The sequence below is a fragment of the Megascapheus bottae genome, unplaced genomic scaffold, assembly GCF_031878675.1.
Source record: "Megascapheus bottae isolate mThoBot1 unplaced genomic scaffold, mThoBot2.hap1 HAP1_SCAFFOLD_216, whole genome shotgun sequence".
NCBI lineage: Eukaryota > Metazoa > Chordata > Mammalia > Rodentia > Geomyidae > Megascapheus > Megascapheus bottae.
Genome location: NW_028327578.1, coordinates 128,974 through 149,139, shown reverse-complemented (window position 1 = coordinate 149,139; position 20,166 = coordinate 128,974). Strand labels below are relative to the sequence as shown.

The 20,166-nt window shown below is 38.7% G+C and overlaps 1 protein-coding gene across 8 annotated transcripts in view; it reads right to left on the bottom strand.

The window, feature by feature from the left end:
* LOC150039622 (phosphatidylinositol 3,4,5-trisphosphate 3-phosphatase TPTE2-like) overlaps positions 1-19,179 on the bottom strand; it is a 43,922-nt gene extending 24,743 nt beyond the window's left edge. For 2 of the 8 annotated variants that reach the window (XM_090327722.1, XM_090327723.1), the window contains exons 1-3: positions 19,088-19,179; positions 16,908-16,998; positions 15,631-15,724 (exon numbers count right to left, since the gene is read on the bottom strand). The gene's annotated coding sequence lies outside the window, so the exon portion shown is untranslated. Of the gene's footprint in view, positions 1-4,516; positions 6,058-8,212; positions 8,239-14,694; positions 14,710-15,630; positions 15,725-16,907; positions 16,999-19,087 lie in introns of those variants that run through there. The other 6 variants (XR_016534306.1, XR_016534305.1, XR_016534307.1 and 3 more) reach the window with 6 other exon arrangements.
* Positions 19,180-20,166: the final 987 nt, after the last annotated feature.

The window sequence follows — 20,166 nt, the reverse complement described above, 5'->3', positions numbered from 1 at the left end:
TCAAAGAGAATTCTAAGAAATCCTTTTTGAGCAACTTGCTGGGAGCCAAACTGTATTGAAAGGTTCCCTTACCAAAAAAAAACCAACAAAAAAAACAACAACAACAACAACAAAAAAACCATGTTGGAGAAAAAAGCAGATAAAGAATCTCTTCTCTGTAGAGGACCCCTCACTAATGGTACAGCATCATCTAGTGCAGCTATGTGGAGATGTCATTCCTCCTGATGAGGAACTATCTCCCAAACCACAGTCCTTTCTCTAGTGCATGACAACAGATTGTGTCATCGCTGTTTCAGCACCTTCACTGTTCTCATGGTCATAAGCAAGCCTAGAAGCAAGGGCTTGTTCTTTCCATGTTACTGTCTGCAAACCTCAGCTGGTCTCTTTTTCCATGGTATGTAATTAGCCACAATGAGGAAAATACATAAGAATGTTGATAATGTACTGACTCATTCTAAATGTTGCCTTCATTTCTTAATGCTGTTAACAAGCTAAAAAATAGAGAAAGAGATTAGGATACTGAATTTACATCTGTCATCCCCACTAAAATAAAGGCTTTTGTTGCTTTACAGAGTCGCTATGTTGGCTACTTTGAAATAGTGAAGAATGTGTTTAACTGGGAAATGCCAGTTAAGAAAACTCTCAAATTATGACGACTGTCATTTACTCCATCCAATGTAAGTGCTGCATAATGGAAGGACAATACCAATTAGCCTTAAATTAGAGTTCCTAATTGTATCTTGGACCTTCTGAAGCACTCTCTCATATTTCCTAGATTTGGATTGACTCATTTTCTGTTCTTTCTCTATAACAACTAAATTTTCTTCAGTCCCGCATATTCTCTCGTCTGCATTGTCTAACCTGCTATCAAAGCTATCTACTTTATTCTTTATCTCCCTTGCTTCTAATTGCTCGGTTTTGATGCCTTGCATCACTTCTTTCAGATCATATATGGATTTCTTTAACTCTTTGATTTCCATTTGAGTGGTTAGCTCAGTAGCTTTATTCTCTTTGGACATTTCCTGGAGTTCAGTCACCTTTTTGTTTGTGGATTCTATGAATTCATCCATTTTTCTTTGAAAAACCTTTATTATGGCCTCCTTTATGTCTTCCCCTTTTTCATATATCACCTTGTTTATGGTTTTCTCTTGTTTAGGTATGGCTTCCTCCCTTAGCTTTTTCTTTATATTTTCACACTTTTCATTAATGACGTATATCAATTGCATGTGTATAGGACTTGGAAGACTCTCCTCCAGGTTTGACAGTGACTGTTCCATTGTCTGTTTATATTGGGTGGGGGTTGTTATTCCTTGATTTGACATTTTTCTTGAGTTTCTTCTTCTGCCCATTTGAAAATGGGAGCAAGATTAATACAGAACAACATTATATTTTTTCAGATATAACCAACCTAGGCTTCTTTAGCTGGCAGACACTAGATGTTCACAATTTTTGATTGGTATTATCACTCTCTTTTTGTGCACTTACAGACCAGTCTAATACAACCACTGATAAGCAATTTATGACCAAAACAATAAGCCTCTCAATCCAATCTCTATTGTATTTAAGTTCTTCTGGACCTAGAGTATAATTGAACACCTAGATATACAGTATTACTCAACAACATCAAATGTAGATCCATGCATTATAAGAGTTGAAAGATGAACAGAGGACCAGAGATAGAAAAATAGTATGAGAGAGAACAGGGGAGGTACAAAAGGACTAATGAAGTAGCATAAGATTATTATAGTAATGACGAAAAGGTATAGCGTAAGGATAACTGACCTAAGTTGATAAGCAGGTAGTGTATTTGAGTATTGGTATTGAGGAGGGCCTGGAGAAAGAGGTCAATGGTATTGGAAATATACTTCAGGGAATCATCTCAGAGAATTTCCCAAATATCCAGATGGGCAGGTCCATCCAGATACAAGAAACTTTAAAACCCCAACCAAACCTGACCAGAAAAGAACACCTCACAGCCGTATTATAATTTGAACTGGATCAATAGAGACCAAAGAAAGGATCCTAAAGGCAGCCAGGGAGAAGGGATCAATCACCTATAAAGGCAAACCAATCAGAATAACCCCAGATTTCTCAGCAGAGACCATGCAAGCAAGAAGAGATCGGAAGCATATATGTCATGCCCTTAAGTCAAATAACTACCAATCAGGAATACTGTACCCAGCAAAGCTCTCATTCATAACTGAGGGAACAGTAAAAACATTCCATTCCAGGGAAAAGCTGCAACATTATGTAGCAACCAAACCAACATTACAGAAAATTCTCAAAGATGTTCTACACATGGAAAACCAACACAAATGCAATACAGAGAAAAAATGGCACCTAAATATCATATCATCTAAGTACCACAAGAACTGTCAAGACACAGACCCTAATGAAATCTTTTAAAAATGATAGGAACTAATTATTATCTCTCAATCCTAACTCTCAATGTCAATCTACTTAACTCTCCAATAAATGGCGTAGTATGTCTAGTTGGATCAAAAAGCAAGATCCATCATTCTGCTGTCTACAAGAGACATATCTTACCCCAAAAAACAAACACCTTTTGAAAATGAGAGGTTGGAATAAGCTCTATCAAGCTAACGGCCCCCATAAACAGGTTGGAGTTGCCAGCCTCATATCAGATAAAATAGATTTCAACCTAAAATTAGTGAGAAAAGACAAAGAAGGTTACTACATACTACTAAAGGGATCTTTCCTCCAGGAGGACATAAGCATCGTAAATATCTACACACCGAATCCAGGAGCTCTGAACTTCATCAAGCAAACTTTACTTTCACTGAAACCATACATACATCGAAACACAGTGATTGTTCGTGACTTTAACACACCACTCTCACCTTTGGACAAATCAATAAGGCAAAAACTCAACAGAGAAACCTTATAATTGAACAACTATATAGACCAACTAGATCTAACAGACATCTGCAGATTATTCCACCCAGCAACAACACAATATATGTTTTTCTCAGCAGCACATGGAACATTTTCCAAAACAGACCACATTTTAGGCCATAAAACAAACCTGGACAGATTCAGAAACACTGAAATCATTCCCTGCACTCTCTGAGACCACAATGCATCAAATTGGAACTGAACACACATCTCCACCAACGAAAACTCTGTAACACATGGATATTGAACAACACATTGTTGAAACTCCAATGGGTCATTGAGGAGATCAGAACAGAAATCCAACAGTTTATGAAATACCACAAAACACCAGCTCCTTTGGGACACGGCATAGGCAGTACTCAGAGAAAAATTTATAGCTCTGAGTGCTTACAATAACAAACTGGAAAAATCACAAACCAACAATTTAATGTCTCACCTTAAGCTCCTGTAAAAAGAGCAACAAACCAACCCTAATCCCAGTAGAAGGAAGCAAATTATTAAACTCAAAGCAGAATTAAATGATTTGGAATCCAAAAAAAACTATAGAAAGAATCAACAAATCAAGGTATTGTTTCTTTGAAAGAATTAACAAAATTGACATAGCAACTCTTACCAACAAAGAAGGGAGGGACAAGGAGTTTGGCCTGTGGTAGAGTGCTTGCCTAGCATGCAAGACCCAGGTTCAATTCCTCAGAACCACATACACAGAAAAAAAGCTGGAAGTGGTGCTGAGGCTCAAGTGGTAGAGCTCTAGCCTTGAGAAAGTGCAAGGACAGTGCTCAGGCCCTAAGCTCATGCCCAGGACTGGCAAAAAAAAAAGAAGAAGAAGGAGGAGGAGGAGGAGGAAGCATACCGAAATAAACAAAATCAGAGACGAAAATGGTAATATCACAACAGAAATTATCAAGATCCAGAGTAATATGAGGGAATACTTCTCAAACCTTTACACCAACAAATTTGAGAATCTAGAAGAAATGGATGAATTCCTAGCCAATATTAACATACCCACACTGAACCAAGAAGTAACCCAACTAAACAGGCCTATTTCAAGCACTGAAATAGAAATGGCAATAAAAGACCTTCCACCTAAGAAAAACCCAGGGCCAGATGGATTCACAGCTGAATTCTATAAAGTCTTCAAATCTGATCTGTGTCAGACTCATATGCCTTCACAGTGAAGGTGTCAACGACCAAAATGGTAAGCTGTCCAGTCATGGCCGGCTATCAATGCTAAGTGAGTGCATGTAGTTTTCACATGAGTGTTAAACAGTACACATGACAGGCTATCAGTAATAGTACATCCTTACATTGCGTTTTGAAAATCAGCAAAAGTAGACTATGTGGAAAGACAATTTCTCCTCTTCTCTTTGGAAGTCAAGTAGGAAGAGCTACAAGGTCAAATGCAGATGGCCAGAGTGCATGTATGCAGCTCACTATTACTGAAGGGAATGGAAACAGACTTCACATACAGAGTAGCTAATAGAGCCTGAATCAGTTTTCTGTAATCCACACCTCTGTTATATTGAAAGGCCCACCACCAGATTGGATGGGAGTTCTGCAGATCCTTTATCAATCAGATAGGCTGGACAGATAGCCAACAGTGGTGCCAGCAGGGAGGAACAGAAGCGCCATGGAAGCAGAGATGTAGATGATAAATGAGCTTTGTATCCCACATAGCAAGTGAACTAGAAAATAACCCACAAAACCACAGGGAACACTGGTGTATATTCATAAGGCATGGACTCTTGGTCATCCTTTCATAAAAGATTTGTTTAGCAGAGGTGAACACTTAAATGGAACAAGAAAACATTTCTAGGAAAAGGTAGGAAATACAGCCTTGTAGAGTCAGTTTTTGGTGAATTATAGGTATTTGGGAAGGACAAGTAGGTGTAGAAATTCACATAGTATTTGACTGTGTAGAATTCAACAATTCAGTGCTGATAATAAGGAGCAGAGTACACATACAATCAGATGGGTCAGCCAAAAATGTTCAGATACCTGAATATAGATAGAATGTGTATAAAGATGTACTGAAAACAAGCACCAAGTTTGTGAGGAGCTAGTTTGAAGGTCACAGCAGTGCACTTTTGTCTGTGCCATTCTGCCCTTTGACAAGTTGGGTGAATGACTGAGACACCAGTGAGGAGATGCAGTTCTTCTTCTACTGAGCAGAGAAGAGAATTCTTAAAAAATCCTCATCAAACCACCTGTGTATGAAACCCAATTCGAGGGGTTGTATGCCTTTTCTACAGTACAAGAACAAATAATCACCAAGTAAGAGCCTCTGAACTAACAATTTACATCACAGCACTGGGGGATACGGGTCTCAAAGGAGTAATATCCTCAGTGCCTGTCTGGATGTAAGCACCTGCTGAGTTTATCTCCTTGTCATGTGAGTGCTTTAGAATATTGTGACAATACCAGTATACAAGACAGAATATTGGTATCACTATGTTCTCGTGTTCAATTTTGAAACTTAACTGGAAAGTTCAAGGCTCTGTATTCCTATCTCATCACCAGAGTGAAGTGGTAGAGGGGAAACATAAGCTGGAGATGTAGCTCAACTGGCAGACCACATGCCTAGCATGCACAAGGCCATGCTTTCAATACACAGCACTGTAGACAAAAAGTGTGATTTCTCTGATATTGTCCAAATTAACGTTTTATGTATTTGCAATGTTGAAAATGATGACAATATACTAACAAATATTATCATACTTGAACTTCCTAGCCAAACACCTGGCATATCCATGTACTTGTCCTCTGAGTGTTAAGCCATTCTGGAGTATAACAATACATAGTATACTCGAAAGCCTGTCCATATTTTGCTCAGGGATGCAATTATGTTCAATTTTGAAATGAAACAGAAATAGTAGACAAAGTCAAAGACATTTTCCGTTGTGAGGTCAAGTACTTGCAACCACAATGCTTAGTCAGATGATCACAGTCTGTGTATGCCACTCACAATAAGTCCCAGGGTATGACAAAGATTTCAGATGAGGAAGAGCTATTTGACCTTGCGTCAATCCCTCATAACCCAGGACTCTGCAGCTTGAAATACTAAGCATCACTTTGGATGGAGTCCTGCATTCCACCTGCAGATGCTTTTATCCATCAGAGCGGCAGAACAGACAGCCAACACTAGAGCAAACAAGAAATAGAGAAGACTTAGAAGAAGAAATTTAGATGTTATATCATATTGAACTCCTATTAGCACATGAAATGCAAAATATATGAAACAACAAAAGCACAATGAACACTGAATTAGGTTAGCTAGGAAAGTAATATATCTCAATCTTGCATAAAAGCTTTGTTTTGGAGAGTTTACATTTTAACTTTTGCTAGAAGAAACTTCATTTCTAGACAAAAGCAGGAAATATCCTTTGCATTTACAGTATGTAAAGTTGGTATTAGGTGCACTATTGCTAACATCAATGAAAAACTAAGTCTATGAATTCACATGGTCCTTGACTGTGTATAGTTTAATCATTTAGCACAGACGAAAATGAACAGCCGGGCACTGATGGCTCATGACTGCACTCTTTTCTACTCAGGAGCCTAAGCTCTGAGGATCACAGTTCAAGGCAACCCAGAAAAGAAATCTCAGAGACTCTTTTCTCCAGTAAACCATCAGAAAACTTAAACTGATGCTGAGGTTCAAAGCAATAGAGTACTATCCTTGAGCTGATGAACTGAGACAACGCCCAGGCCACGAGTTCAAGGTCCATGAATAAAACAAAACAAAAATGAACCATACTTGTGAAGTCTTCCATCAAAAGTTAGATATCTGCATATAAATACACATGTGTATAAAGATATGTAGGGACCACGAAACTATTTTCAAAGTCATAGCAGTGCAGCTGTTGTCTGTACCATTCCTTTCTTTTCCAAGTTATGTGAATGAATGAGAAACAGTGAGCAGACACTTCTCAGAGGAAGAGGTAAGAATGACAAAGAAACAGAGGATGTGCAATCCACCGTCCCTAGCCATAAAGGAAATGCAAATCAAAATGTCTCTGAGATTCCATCTTATTCCAATTACATTGCCCAACATTAGGAATTAGAACAACAAATGCTGTGGGGATTTGAGGGAAAAGGAATCCTATTTCACTGTAAACTAATACAACCACTTTGGACAGCAGTCTAGAGGTTCCTCAAAAAATCCCTTAACTGTGACCTAGCCATATCATTCCAGGGCATCTATGCAGAAAAACACAAGCCAGAACACTGTAAATACAGTTGTGTCTCTATGTTCATTTCTGTAATATTCATAATAGCCCAGTTATGGGAACAGTCCAGATGGCCTACAGTGGTGAGTGTATCCAAGTGATGCAACACTGATACACAATGTACTTTTACAATGCCATTAAAACTTATGTAATTTGGAACTTGAATTTCTGAGGACCAGGACAAAAGAATAAATGAAAAATGCCTTTGCATGCATTTACTGTCAGCAATAATGGAAAAGTATGACAACATGGCTGAATGCTGAGGAATTGTGAATGCACAGAAACTTTTTATCAGTATTTTGGAGGAACTGATCAAAAACTTTGTTAGCTACTCATGTTAAATTTTACAATCCTATACATAGAAATAGTTATTGAAAGTAAGTGAATAGGAACATATAAAATTATCACATACAAAATATTTCTAGGGGCCAGGAGTTTGGCCTAGTGGTTAAAGTGCTTGCCTAGCATGCATGAAGACCCGGATTCAATTCCTTGGTACCACATACATAGAAAAAAGCCAGAAGTGGTGCTGAGGCCCAAGGGGTAGAGCTCTAGCCTTGAGAAAGTCCAAGGACAGTGCGCAGGCCCTGAGCTCAAGCCCAGGACTGGCAAAAAAAAGAACAAAATATTTCTAGCAGCATCAACAAATACTATATTCAAAAATTTTGCCTTACAATGAGATCTCAGGATATTCTAGTTTTAGGAAGTCATTATAATTGTGAGTTAAGAAATTTGCCTTTAATTATTACATGTATCATTGGTAAAATAACTTGTCCCAAACTGTCCACACAACAAAAACACACCTTTAAGCAACGGAGAGGGGAGTCAAAGCTATGAAGTTGTATGTATATATCTAAATGCTGTTGAAGAATTTCCATACAGACTGGCATATACCTCAAAATGACAAAATTCTCCTTCCTGCTCTTCTTCACATTGTAACCTTGATAACACATTCTTTGCTATTTTAGTGCTCTTTTTATCCGTATCTCAACATATTTTCCAAACATATTCTCATATGTATTTTACACTGTCTTTTTTTAAAATTGTGAAAATCATTACATGAATGCAGTGCATTCTGGGTGAAACAGACAACCTGAAATAAAACAGGAAAAAAGCTATCTCAGTTTTTTAACCATAAAGGAACACATGTATCCACATTTTCTCATTCACTCTCTGTCCAAGTGCATAAAGAGACTCTATCCCATGAAACCACTGCATGAAGCTTTGCAGGTAAATGAGTTACATCCCTGTTCTAGGTTAGCTTAGAGCCTAGGGCAGTGGAAAGGCAGTAAAATGATCACTGTCATTTTACTAAATGTTGGAATAAGATGCATTTTCTCCTTGCACTAGGAATTGACCTTCACTAAGCACAGAAGTAATTTCCAGAAGAAACTAGCTTTCCTAAAAAAGGAAACAGGAGGAGAGACTGTGAGCTGATATTTATCCAATCAATCTACAATATTTACTGATGCTTCATGGCAGTCTGTTTCTACCTAAGGTGCAGTAAGCTGAACTGAGCTTTGTTTCTGTATGAAGCCAATCCAAAAAGATTCAAGCAAACCACACTAAAGCACTTTGAAGACAACATATTTGAGAGAATGAAGTCAGTGAATGCACTGCTAAACTATTAAAGACTGGTGTCCTTGAGAGACAGTAAAGAAAATGTTCCCAGTGCCTAGGGCCTTCTGTGAGAGGGTACAGACCAAGGCACAAAAAGAAGAAAGCTAGGTGGGGCATACTCCAAGTTCCCAAGATGCAATGGTGAGGAAAACAGGCTGAAGGAAGCTAGGAGCTTGACTGTCACATGACAGCACACTGGAGAGTACAGAGAGGTATGAGGGGAATCCAGGAGAGCTACACAGGACCCCCTTGCATATGTGACAGAGCAGTGGATCACGTGTGTTCAGAAAGGGGCCTGACATTGAGGAATAAAACACATGAAGAGATGACAGGAAACTACCTATTGTTCACACACTGCCAGGAAGTGATGTCTTTACAGAACAGAGGACATCAGAAATGCCTTGCTTCAGCAGGGCAAAATTAACCCTCAACAAATCCTGTCCTGAAATATCCTACAATTTATAAAACCAAGAGAGGAAGAACCAACTTTTTTGTAAGTGACCTAATTATTGCCAAAAACAGGGCTCAAGAAATCTAATTGCACATTACAGATATAAAAGATTGAAGTCATACAGGAGGTTGATGAGCATAGCGAATGTTAACCCATGTGTTAAACATCAGTGTTTTCTCAGAGTAATCCTAATGATAAGTCATTTGATTTCCTCTGACATTTCTTATAAGTGAATAAAGATCAAAGTCACATGCCAATAGATATGGATGTCAGTAGTTGATCTCTTATAATCCTGTTTACTCAGGAGGCTCAGAGGATGTTGGTTCATAGCTACCACGGGCAGGTAAATATAGGAGACATTTATCTTCAATGGGTCATCCAAAACCCAGAAAGTGGAGGCTCAAGTGGAACAGAGCCGGCCATAAGTAAAAAACAAGCAAGATTTGTGTATTGGATTTCAAGCCTTACTACACACATCTATACACACACACACACACACACACACACACACACACACACACACACACACACACACTGATCATATTAATGCCAGAAAGTATCCACTCCAAAAAGAAAGTTATTAGACTTATGGTAATCTGAACTCTTGTAGATGCAAAGTATGGAAAGGCAGATCTCCAATGAATATACACAATCACAAATCACCCCTTCCAGGACAGCAAACATCAGCAGTCTTCAGTGATATAGTAAAAGGACACCAATGTGCATTCAAGGTATGGACAAACTAGAATGCTAAAACTCACAACAAATCCTACACTACAGTGTGCTTGTGAAAACAGAAAGGAAGCTTCAATTAATGGCTAAAGGCAATGAGAAGTTACAAAGCTTTTGGAACTTCCCTTCCTTGTATCTTTCCTTTCTTCCACTCCTGCCCATGCCTGCTAATTTTTGACACTGGTTCCCACTATGTAGTCCCAGCTGGTCTGGAACTTCAAATCTGGACTTAGCCACAGACACTGAGATTACAAAAATGGGTTACCATGCCTGGCTTTTGGAAAGTTCACAAGAAAGCCACATAAATGAGCAGGAAGAGACTTTTGTGACTGATGTGTGTTCACTCCTTTATCAGCCATGATTCAACATACACAGAATACATAGGTGAAAGCACTAAATTGTAAATTTTATGCCATTTATAGTTCATCATGCATCAGTAACACCTAAAAAACCTTGAGAATACTGAAAGCTCTGCTACAAGAATCCCCCTTTGAGGATATGAGAAGATATATGAGAAATCTAGAGAAGTGAGAGCTATAACATTGTGGCCATGAGAACCATTGCTTGAAAAGACCTGGTGTGAACTAAATATGGGATTAGCATTTACAAAACTGACCATGGTCTCTGGAGTTGTTGTGAATGTGAAAGGCACCTATGGTTCTTGCAGTATTGTAGGTGGAAGCGGTATGACCCTCAGTGAGAATGGGAGAGCACAGAGGACAAGGGTGCTGCTGCAGGAAAGTCCATAAGACTCTCATCTCCTGTAAAATACTCAGAGAAAGACAGCTATGGGCTGTGCCTCAAGGGGTAGATCCCTATCTTTGAGCAAAGAAGGCTCAGGGACACAGCTTGAGTCTCAGTTCAAGCCCTAGGACTGGGGGAAGACAAAAAACCTTAGAGGTATTCAGTGGTATTTTACATGGTGAAATGCTCATAATGAGGCAAGGCAGACTCTTCTGAGACCAATTCAGACAACTGAGAGAAGACATTAGAATCATCTGCTCCATTTATTTGGTGTGTGATCTATAACTTAAATAACAGTATTTGAAAATGTATATGTATTTCAGAAAATACATTCAATCCCATACATCAAATATACAAATGAGATAATTATTCATTACCAGACCTGGAGTTCTTTCTTCTTCTTAAAGGAAAAAGTAAAAAGCAAATGCATAAGATAAAGATGTAAAGATTCTATTTCAGCTATAATTCATGGCTATTCCTTAATTAGTATTCAAAATTAATTAAGTAAAAATGTTTGAATTCATAAAAATTAACTTTGTTGTTTTCAGTGTCTTTATCACTGAGCTCTTTTCTTGTGATTTTCGTGTGAAGGCACTGTTGTTGCGGCCATGGTTGTTGTCAGGTCATTTTTCATGTCATTGAAGCATGTGACTATAGAAAAACCTTACAGATATACAGAAGTATGGCTGGTGAGAATATTTCAGCAAGCAATTAACTCAATAACACAGAAAGCAACCTTGCATATCCCATAAGCTTTGGAGGATGGGGTATCAAATACATATTTTTTAAAGTACTAATATTTTCACTAGGATAGTAATAGAATACAGAAACACTTTCCAGGAGAGAATTTGCTTATGTATCAAAAGATGATATTTGTATCATAAGAAAGATCGTAATACTGAATTAAGTAAAAAAAAAAAAAAGTAATGGTCAGCTCGGCTCTACTGGCCCGCATGTGTAATCTTAATTTCTCAGGAGGCTGAGATCTCAGAATCCATATTTGAAATCTGCTTAGGAATCAAAGTCTAACAGTCTTATCTCTAATAAACCTTCAAATATTCAGTAGTGGAGCTGTGGCTCAAATGGGTGAGTGGTAACCAAGAGCAAAAACACCTCAGTGGGCCGGAAGCATGGCCTAGTGGTAGAGTGTTTGCCCAGCGTGCACGAAACCCTGGGTTCAATTCCTAGGTTTCACGTACATAGAAAAAGCTGAAAGTGGTGCTGTGCCTTAAGTGGTAGAGAACTAGCCTGTGAAAACGCAAGAACAATGCCTCTTTCTTTCTTGCTTTTTTTGTTTTTTGCTAGTCCTGGGGCCTGAGTTCGGGGCCCCAGGTATGAGTACAAGCCTTGGAACTGGCACAGAAAAAAAGAAAGAAGAAAAAAAGAAAAACATCTCAGTGCCCAGGCCCTCAATTAAAGGCCTAGGATCAACAGCAATGGAAAAAGAAATCGTATTTTCCTAGATGCACAAGGACACAAGAGCATATTGATCTATGCATTAAGAAAAAGCTTTCACTGACAAGAAAACTCAATGGAATTTTAGTCAGTGTGTTAATTTTGAATACTGAAAGTTTTACCACAATGTAAACTTTCCCTTAGGAAGAAAAAAGGTATAATAAGCTTAAAGAAATTAAAAGGACAATTACTTGCTGCTTGTGTGCTCACTGTCTCTCTCTCTCTCTCTCTTCTCTCTCTCTCTCTCTCTCTCTCTCTCTCTCTCTCTCTCTCTCTCTCTCTCTCTCTCTCTCTCTCTCTCTCTAGATTTCAGATTCTGACCATGTCAACTTTTAAACTCAGGGCTTCTCTTAAGTCTTGCTCAACTTTCTACACCATGTCTGGCTTCGACCTCATCTCATAAGGCACACTGCCTGCCTCCTTTAATGCTACTTATTGTGAACAGGGAGTCTCCCAGATTTTCGTGATGGGTTGGCTTTGAACATGGACCTACCAAATCCCAGGTTCTTGATTATCTAAAGGAGAAGTATCTGGTAAGAAGAGCTATTTCTTTTTTTTCCATATATTTTTATTGTAATTATTAGAAATGTTACATTATATTCACCAGATAGAAGGTGCATTACTTCACAAACATTGATACCCTTTCTCATGTCTTGGTTCCCATTTCCCTCCCCCCCCACCCCGCCCCTCATCTTGTTTTCCCCCTTCCCTACTCTATTTCAAATGACCAAATAAGCATATGTACAATATATCAGACAACAAGGTGAAAAACTGTAACACTATGAGATAAGCCTGGAACAGCAAAAGGGATGAGAGATAACATAGCACGTTAAGGACATCAATCACTCATTATATGCCTTTTGTTTCTATATCCAGGAGGTCCTTTCATTTAGTATCATACTATATGGCCTTATGGATCTCGGTTTGTTCTGTTGTAAATCTCTGCTAGGGGAGCCCAAGGTTTCTACTGATTATGACAAATGAGGAAAACCATTGAGCCTATGTTCCTTTGAGTCTGGCATAAGAACAGTTATTTCTTAATTGTGAAAAATGAGTCTTGGGCTTTTGGCAAAATTTCTTTCCAATTGATTACAACGTAAACACCAGGATAATGGGTATCTTTCTAGCTGACAACTGCTCAACCCCTGACTGTCAGGGTAAAATGATGAACCTAGGCATGCTCTGCTCATCTCCATGGATGATGATCCTCCTAGAGATTCACTTGTCTCTCAGCTTTCTTTCCATGGAGGATCAAGGTCTCATTAGGAAATCCGTTGTCTGAATAGGGACTTTTCCTCCTTCTGGCTTCCATCTCAGGAACAAAGGAAATTTAAATCTTTCTCAACATCTTCATTGGAAGGGGTGCTAGAGCTAAAATTCTTTGCTGACAGATACCTTGTCCACCATGTCAATACAATGCAAACATGCATAGTTTGTTCACCGATGGTGTCTCCATAGGTTAATATTGAGAAAAGGAAACTGATTCAGTTTTGAATATATAACACAATTTTAACATGGCATGAAGCCATGATTCTAAGTTCCTATTGTATATATGGGTTCCTGGCTTTCTTCCATTTGGTTATCGTGCATATTGGTTCTTTTATTTGTGTATCCGATGTGAATCTATGCTGAGCTATATTTAAATTAGCCAATAAACAAACATTTGATTTTATTTTCTGATCCAATTCATTAAAATGAAATATTCTGTTTTTTTATGATATTAAACACCTTCTCAAACACCTCTCAGACACAACTAGTTAGATTATGTCAGATTCTTCACTCGCTCAATCCACATACTGAAGTTCACAGCACAGCACACGATATATTTCTGCCCAAATCTTTGGCACTAATGATTTTAATATGAAATTATGAATTTGAAGCCTCTGAGAATTCTCTCTCTTCAAAAAGAAGCTAAGAGTTAGTAACAAAATAGGATTCATAATTCAGAATGCTTAGTCTTCGATTGGGATTTAAACTTTTATCACATGAGCCATATTTATTTATTTATTTTATTTTTGTTGGTTATAGGACCTGAATTCTGGGCCTGGGTGTTTCCTTGAGCTCCTCAGCTCAAGGCTACTGCCCTACCCCTTGAACCACAACACCACTTCCAGTTGTCTGGTGGTTAATTGGAGATAAGTGTCTTATGGACATTAGGGCCAGGGCTGGCTTTGAACCTTGATCCTCAGATCTCAGCCTCCTGACTAGGTAGGATTATAGGCATGAGACACCGTGCCCAGCTACATGAGGCATATTTATTATCAGAAGCATAAATCATAATCATCCATTTAGAGTATAACTCTAAGTATCATATTGAATATAAGATATTGACATTTCTAAGGAGTGTCCCAATATTCATACTTATGAAATGAATTATAGAGCACTTAATGCTTTGTCCCACTGATTGTTTAGAGTAACCTGCGAGATAAATTCCTTTGGCTGTATTATTGAAAATACAAAGACCCCTTATAGGAGAAGATACAATGTAAATAATGAACACACAAAAGGTTATGTTCTCTCACACATGTCTTGCCCTTCTGCTACATTAGACTGAGTCATGTCCTGCCAAGAAAACCATTATCTTTTATCAGTCTCACCTACTAAAATCAGATAAATCATGGTATTCAGAGCAAAAGAAAATTTGATCCTTAAAGAAGCAAAAGTGCAAATCCTCAAGTACTCAAAGTAACCAAGAGCTAAATTCTTTTTTTTTTTTTGCCAGTCCTGGGACTTGAATTCCGGGCCTGAACTCTGACCATTGGCTTTCTCAAGGCTAGAACAATACCACTTGAGCCACAGCAGTACTTCCAGCCTTTTTTGTGCATGGGGTCCTGAGGAATCGAACCCAAGATATCATGCAAGTGAGGCAACAAGGCTACCACTAGGCCATGCTACCGGGCCTAGCAGGAATTACTTCAGTGACCAAGATCTTCATCACTTGAATATATACAAAAGCTTACCCAAGATAAGTGCATGGAACCATTTTGGTGGCTAATTTATTGGGTGCAATTGAAGCAACAGGATAAAAAGAAACAGTAGGGGGGCGAGGAGTTTGGCATAGTGGTAGAGTGCTTGCCTACCTTGCCTAGCTGGTTCGATTCCTCAGTAACACATACATAGATCAAAGCCAGAAATGGTGCTGAGACTCAAGTGGTACAGTTCTAGCCTTGAGAAAATCCAAGGACGGTGCTTAGGCCATGAGCTCAAGCCCAGCACTGGCAAAAAAAAAAGTAAACAGTAGGGCCAGGGGCAGGAGTGGATCCTATTCAGAGAGCTTGATGACTTAAAAAATGATCAATTCACAAGGTCACTTTTGACCTGTAATGATAAAGGCAAATGCAGGGTATTACTTTAATTGTTCTGTGGATCTACTTCTAAGCTTTCTTTTATTAGCTATCATTTTGATTGACCAGTTAACATAACAGTAAATCTGTTGAAAAATTTCCGTTAAATGACTTTTTAGAAGTAAATTGGACTACTTACCTTGCCCTCGTGCCTTCACTGGAGTTTGTATCCTTAGCTCTTCAGCCTCAGAGGACTGAGCAGCACACTTCTTCAAAAGAACTAAGCAAGGAGTCTGCAGAATAATGGGATGAACAATGAGCCAGTGGGAGATGTGGGGATCACATTCTGACAAGATGCTTGAACTTCCTCTCTTAGCAGGAATGGGACAGGAAAATGTGAGAAACATGTATATGACATGAAAGATCATGAATACAGGGGCTGATACACGACTTGTATGGCCAGTATGTCTTTTTAAGATGTAGAGCCATTGACCAGGAATCCAAACACCTATGTCCAGTCACAACTTCCTGACACACAGAGTGATAGCTAGGGTGCATAGTTCAACCAGGAATTGATTGGGAATAAAAGCAAAACAGGAGGACAAGTCCTGAGTTCAAGCCCCAATGCTAATACCAGGAAGTACATAAATGACAGATAGAAAAGACAGACTTACAGATGATAGATTGTATAATCATATCTACACATAGGTACTTGTATTCAAGGGGGAATTATCTGAACATATTAATATTCAAAGACATCAGCAATCTAACCGGTTATGGAAGTCTAGGAGATAATTTTGAAACTTTTTGTATGGTGACAGTTTCTATGACTAGTTTTTATCTTTATATTCATCACTATTCATTGCTTCAGAATTTTTCTGTGAAATGCTGTGTAACAATTAAAAGAAAACATAAATACTTGATATTTCTAACCCAGAGTCTTTAAAACTAGTCTCAAGTATGTTGAGTTAATCACAGTCTTTTTACTTAGGGTATTCAAATATCTATTGCTGAAGAAAGTACAGAACCCTACATTCCTAGACATGTTCTTTCTCATGATCTTTCCTTTTGTTTCAATTAATAGCACTGCTGAGAATTAGTCTCTTCACTAATAACACTTTTCTATTTTTTAAATCTGCTTACTTAAGAAAGGCGAAAAAGCAGATTACATTGAAATGCAAACTTGCCTGCTTTTGTTTTCTAACACAGTACTAGTGCTTAAAAATAGGGTCTAAATGTTACCCTTTCCCGTTTTTCATTCAAGGCTAATGTTCTACCACTTGAGTCATAGCTCCACTTCTGATTCTTTGCTGCTACTACTGGCTTCAATCTGGTCCTCAGATCTCAGTTTCCTGAGTAGCTAGGATTTCAGGCATGAGTCCCTGGTGCCTAGCTCAAAGAAAATCTTTATACATATGTCTTGCCATTGAGCAAAAGATCAACACAGAAAAAAAACAACTAGACTGAGCTTTTTACCTCAGTATCATAGTTCCAGTAATGTTCATAAATATATTAGATGGTGTGATTACATCTCTGGTGCCAAGGGCATGTTGTGCACCATCTGCACCTGTGGAAAAAATGGCAATGTAAACGTATTATTGGAATAAAAATGCTATTTTTCTTTTTGGCTCTGACGCTGAGACCTGAAGGCAAAGGCTTCATACACACTATGTACATGATGAAACTACATTCTTTAGTCAAGGAGTAATCCTTAATTCAAATACTATATCATTTACAATCTTTTGGACAGACTAATTCCCTGCTACTACCTAGGAAAGCATTCTGTTCTCTGGATTGACCAGTTGTGACTATTTCATACTTTTTGGTTTCAGATTTTATGACCAAACTACTAACCCAATAGCTCCATGTAATATTCATAATATAATTACTATATATACAGGGCTTCATATGACTTGAATTTTGATGAAGCCCCGGAGGAAGTGTAGAATAAATGTACATCATCAACAATTAAAATGAAAGGCCCAAACCACTACACTTTTAGCCTGAGAAATTAAATTTAAGAAGCCCAAAACACATGGGATCATCAAGGATACAGAGCAATTTTAACACTTCTACATTATTTTGGATACAATGTTGGGGAAAAAATCTGACATTTTCATAAAATTTACATTTATGTTTTATGAGATAGCACTTATATCCCAGCTATCTCCCTGAGAAAAATAAATGCATCTGAATAAAGACGTCCATAGAAGGTGTAGCCCAGGCACAGTGGCTCACACCTCTAATTCTAGCGACTCAGGATACTGGAATTAATATCATTTTCCAGGACCAGACTAAGCCAAGTACTCACAATCCCTCATCTCAACAATAAAAAGCTGGACGTGGTGATTCATGCTGTCATCCCAGTTCTGTGAGAAGTTTACATAGGGGGATAGAGGTCCAGAATGGCCTGGGATAAAGGAAGGCCCTATTCAGACAATCACAAGCACAAAGCTAACAAGGGGTATGGCTCAATGGTTAAAATAAAATCAACCCCAAACTACCTGGCAAGCACAAGCCTCTGAGTTCAAACTTCACTAAGTGTAACAAGGAAAAAAATAAAAACCAAGAAAATAATGCAGAGTGCTTATGTAATAAATGTAAGTATCTCAGAACGAAACAAATTTTACATGAAATGTTACGTTTTTGCAGTGTATCTAAAAAATTAGAAAAACTATACTATGGTAGGAAACAGTAATATGTCAGCTATGGTGAAGCTTATGTGTAATAACAGCTCCCAGAGGGCTGAGACAGAAAGATCTGGAATTCAAGGCCAACTAGGCTCTCCTTGTCTCAGACCTTGTCCTAAAAGAAGAAGCACAGTAAATGGAAGGAAGGAACAACAAGAAGGAGATACGGAGTATGATGGTACATGCTTTTAATCTCAGCTACTCTGGAGGCAGAAGGATCATGAGTATGACATTCCTATAATAAGCAGATGCCATACAATTTGTATTTTATGGTGGCCTTTTTGGGGAATGTACTGGCACAGACACAACCTCAGTCTCTAAGTGCTGCCTTGTAGCTTTTAACTTAAAGGTTGTGCTCTACCATTTGAACCACTCTCCTCCACTTTTCACTTTTTACTGATTAACTATGGACGTTCCTGCGTGGCCTGGCTTCAAACCAACATCCTCAGCTCTTAGTCTACTGACTAGCTAGAATTACAAGAATGAGGTGCCCAAGGACACAGCTTAGTTGCAAATGCTAATATTCTGTACCTAAAAGTGTAACAAACAAGACTTGACTATCTTGAAAACTTGGATAAATTTTCATCTTAATTTTTTTTGCCATTCCTGGGCTTGAGCTGAGGGTCTGAGCACTGTTCTTGGACTTTCTCAAGGCTAAAGCTCTACCACTTGAGCCTGAGTACCACTTCCGGGTTTTTTCTATGTATGTGGTACCGTGGAATTGAACCCGGTCTTCCTGCATGCTAGGCAAGCACTCTACCACTAGGCCAAACTCCCAGCCCTAAATTTTCATCTTATCCAGAAATTTTAAACTTTTATGAGAGAAAAAGGTGATATATAAATTTCAGTGGTGACCTCTTCATCAAGTTAACTTACAATTGCCAAATCAATATTCTCTGTAAGTCCTAACAAATTTTTGTAAGTTATTATTTGAATGAAACTGGAATATATAGAAAATGACAATACCATTATTAAGAAAACTTTTAGTTGGTTGTTAGTGTCAAACATCTTTCACCGTAGCTACTCAGCAGGCTGAGATCTCAGGATGACCGTTTGGAGCCAACCTAGACATGGAAGTCCAGGAGACTCTTATCTCCAATTTACCACCAGAAAGCCCTAAGTAGTGTGGCTCAAATGGTATAGCACTAACCGTGAGCAAGAAACCCAGACCTTTCCCCACCCCAGTTCAGGACCCACTCCCCACGAAATAAACGAACAACTTCTTAATGATAAGTAAACTATATATAAATAAACATCTAAATTATAACTGCAGTACTATTTTAAGGTAAAGTCAATGTACGACAAACTCCAGTAGGTCTACCAAGAGCCCCTGTCCGTTGGCCTCCAACTGTGCTTTCCACAGGGATTCCAGGCAAGCAGCTCCCATGGTCCTCAGGGCAGGAGGGGCGGGTCTAAGCGCGGGTGGGTGGGGCCGCGGGCGGGGCTTGGATGGACTGCAGTCCACCTGCAGGCTGCCAGCCCAGCTGGTAGGGGCATCCTCACTGAGCTCTGAGGGAAGGTCAGTGGAGCAAGAGCCAGCCGAACTCTGGTAAACCATCTGGAAGAAGATGGGTGAAAACCAGCTGGTTGCAACGAAATAGCTCTTGAAGCTGCAGCACTGATCTCTCAAACTTGCCCAGGATTTCTGTTCTTTTTGGTTCTTTCCATCTTCTTGTTAACTGAAGATAAGAGCTTCATACCCTTTGCAAACCAAGTTCAATTTGCACTGCAATCCTCAGATTTCAGCCTTCTGGGCAGCTAGAATTACAAGTCAGAGCCAATAATGCCCTGCTTAAACCTCTCTTGATTTAGACGTTCATTCTCAGGTTTTTGTTTCATGAGTGGAAAATGGACTCAAAACATCTAGCATTGGAACACCATGTGTTGACCTAGTAAGACATTTATCAAGCACTAAAAAGCTTTCACAGATTTACCCAGCCCATTCCAATACACTACTGACTGCCTATCACATATTTATATTGTCCTAATACTTGTGCATGTGTGCCAGTGCTGAGACTTGAACTCAGGCCCTGGGCATTGTCCAT